We start from the raw sequence: 3,309 nt of genomic DNA on the forward strand, positions 1-3,309 counted from the left end.
GTTAATCAGCTTAATGGCTTTATCACAGTCCATGTGGAATCATCTTTGTGGAGTCCCATCATCCTTTTGAAGATTTCAAAGTCACTGTTAGGCATGGTCATGGTTCCCTGCAGACTTTTTTTTGTGCCTCCTCTGAGGTTTACAATAATCATAGTCTGATAAATGTCTGTCTCTTGGAACCATGAACATTCTTCTCTAAAAGAGAAAATCTTCACAGCAATTTCTCTCCACCATTTATCTTGCCAAACTTTTCCAAACTGACCTTTGCCAATGTTTTCTTGTAACACAATGGTCCTGGCAATTCTTCTCTGAACAAGCAGCAGTAAACTCTTCACTCCTGGTAGCAGCATCACCACAGTAACCAACATGATGAGAAGCAGCCAGCCAGCAACTTGGAGCAGAAACTGCTGCCTCCATGGTCCCACTGCCACGGTTTGTGGCTGGGCTCCAGCTGAAGCTTCTCTTTAGCAAGCCTCCTAGACCGGCTTCAAACTTGTGATCCTCCTGTAAGTAGAGCATGAGACTCTTAATCTCAGGGTCGTGGGTTCGAGTCCCATGTTAGGCGCTAGATGTAGCATGAATCTTAGAAGATCTTATTAATAAAATCAAACCTGAGGCCAGTTATTGGGGTAAATGCTGCAAGATCAGAGAAGCAGAACAAGTCACAGCCACCTCACCTTGCCAATTCTTCAGCTGATCCTGTTTTCTCAGACTGGAAGCCTCTGTGTCTTCATCCAGAATGAATCTCAGCTGAACTGCTGCTCGAAAGCCTGAAACTTAACCAGCCAAATGCTTCTAGGTTCTGTTCTTCACGCCTTATATATCTTTCTGCCTTCTGCCATCACTCCCTGGGATTAAAGGCTCACTTCTTGGGATTAAAGGCTTGTCTCACCATGTCTGGCTGTTTCCAATGTGCCCTTGAACTCACAGAGATCCACAGGGATTTCTGCCTCTGGAATGCTAGGATTAAAGGTGTGTGCTATCACTGCCTATCTTCTATGTTTAATATTGTGGCTGTCCTGTTCTCTGACCCCAGATAAGTTTATTAGCGTGCACAATATTTTGGGGAACACAATACCACCACGGAAAATCAGGGAACATTTCACTTACAATATCATCAAAATCTTGCAATAAATCTGTAGTTGTTTTTCTTTCTTTCTTTCACTCTTTGGGGGCCTGCCACCAAGCTCCCAAATAAATACACAGAGACTTATTCTTACTTATGAATGCCAGCCCTTAGCTTGGCTTGTTTCTAGCCATCTTTTCTAACTTAAATCATCCTGTTTCTCTTTAACTATGTTTCGCCTCTGGGCTTTTTACCTTTCTTTATTCTATATATCTTTCCTTCCTTCTTACCCCATGACTGGCTATGTGGCTAGATGGTTGGACCCTGGCATCCTCCTCTCATTTTCCTTTTTTCACTCCTTTCCCTTTTCTCCTTTTCTCCCAAGCCTAGATTTCTCCTCCTATTTATTCTCTTTGTCTGGCAGCCTTACACATTTCTGGCTTTGCCTAGCTATTGTGACCAATCAGTTGTTTTAAACAGGCAGAGTAACACAGCTTCACAGAGTTTAACAAATGTAACATAAAAGAATGCAACACAACTTTGCATCATTAAACAAATATTCCACAGCATAAATGAATGTGATACATCTTAAACTAATATTCCACAACATAAATCTACCTACTGAAGTAAAAAAACTTATAAAATAAACATTGAAAGGGGAAATTGGAAAGATAACAGAAGATGGAAAGACCTTCCTTGCTTGTTGATTGGCAGAATTAATATTGCGAAATGGCCATCTGAACAAAAGCAAATAGAGATTCAATAAAATTCCATAAAAACTCCAATGCAATTATTTACAGAACTTGAACAAATCTTAAATTTCATACAGAGACACAGAAGAATCAGGATAGCTAAAACAATCAAGAACAATGAAAGAACAGATAGAGGTAATACCACCCCAGATTTCACATTATACATCATAACTACAGTAATAAAAATAGTATTGCTCTGGCATAAAAACAGACACATTACATTGATCAATGTGAGTGTCAACTACCACGAAAGATGTTAATATATATAGAAGCATATAAACCCACATTGCTACAACCACCTGAGTTTTGACAAATAGGCCAATGATAAACATTGGAGAAAAGGTATTATACTCAACAAATTGTTCTAGTCAATTTGGATAAATATTTGTAGAGGAATGAAAGTATATCCTTATAGTTCACCCAAAACAACTCAACTACAAACGGATTTAGGTTCTCAATATAAAAACCAGATCTCTGAATCTGTCAGTGGTAAAAATATGAAACATGCTTGAGCTTGGTGACCCAGGAAATGACTTTTTCAGCAGAACCCTCCAATATCACAGTCATTAAGATCAGCAATTAACATGGAAACTCATGAAATGAAGTCTTCTATATAGCAAATGATACAATCACAGAATGGGGAAAAATATTTGCCAGCTGTACATCTGATAAAGTGTTAGTATCTAGTGTATATAAACAACTAAGAGAAAGTAAGCTTAAGAAAACAAACAACCCAATTTAAAATTGAGCATGGACCTAAAGAGGAAATTTTCAGAGATTGAAATACAAATGGCTTAGAATCATTTTTAAGAATGTTCAACATTCACAGCTGTTGGGAAAATGAAAATTAAAGTTATTTTGGGGATTTCATCCTACCCAAATAAGAATGGCTAAGATTCAAAAACAAATAAATGAAAATGTTGATAAATGCTGGCATGGCTGTGGGGAAAGAGGTGTCCAAACTGGTACAGACCCTATGCAAATCAGTGTAGAGATTCCTCAAAATGCTAGAGATAAATCTTCCACATGGTGCTTGCTTCGGCAGCACATATACTAAAATTGGAATGATACAGAGAAGATTAGCATGGCCCCTGCGCAAGGATGACATGCAAATTCATGAAGCTTTCCATATTTTTAACAAAGAAATAAAGGACCTAATAGATGTTATGACTCAAATGGACCTAATAGATATCTACAGAACATTCCATCCTAACACAAAAGAATATACCTTCTTCTCAGGACCCCATGGAACCATCTCAAAAATTGATCACATGCTTGGACACAAAACAAATCTCAACAGATACAAAAAAATTGGAATAACCTCCTGTATCTTATCAGACCACCATGCCTTAAAGTTAGACCTCAACAACAACAAAAATTATAGAAAACCCACAAACTCATGGAAACTGAATAATGCCCACCTGAAACATCAATGGGTCAAGGAAGAAATAAAGAAAGAAATTAAAGATTTCCTAGAATTCAATGAAAATG

General features: G+C 37.8%; 1 non-coding gene across 1 annotated transcript; it reads left to right on the top strand.

The window, feature by feature from the left end:
* Positions 1-2,847: 2,847 nt before the first annotated feature.
* LOC114686704 lies at positions 2,848-2,954 on the top strand. Its single transcript, XR_003733600.1, has one exon. It is a non-coding gene; the product is annotated as a U6 spliceosomal RNA (small nuclear RNA).
* Positions 2,955-3,309: the final 355 nt, after the last annotated feature.

Source organism: Peromyscus leucopus, chromosome X, assembly GCF_004664715.2.
Source record: "Peromyscus leucopus breed LL Stock chromosome X, UCI_PerLeu_2.1, whole genome shotgun sequence".
NCBI classification, from domain to species: domain Eukaryota; kingdom Metazoa; phylum Chordata; class Mammalia; order Rodentia; family Cricetidae; genus Peromyscus; species Peromyscus leucopus.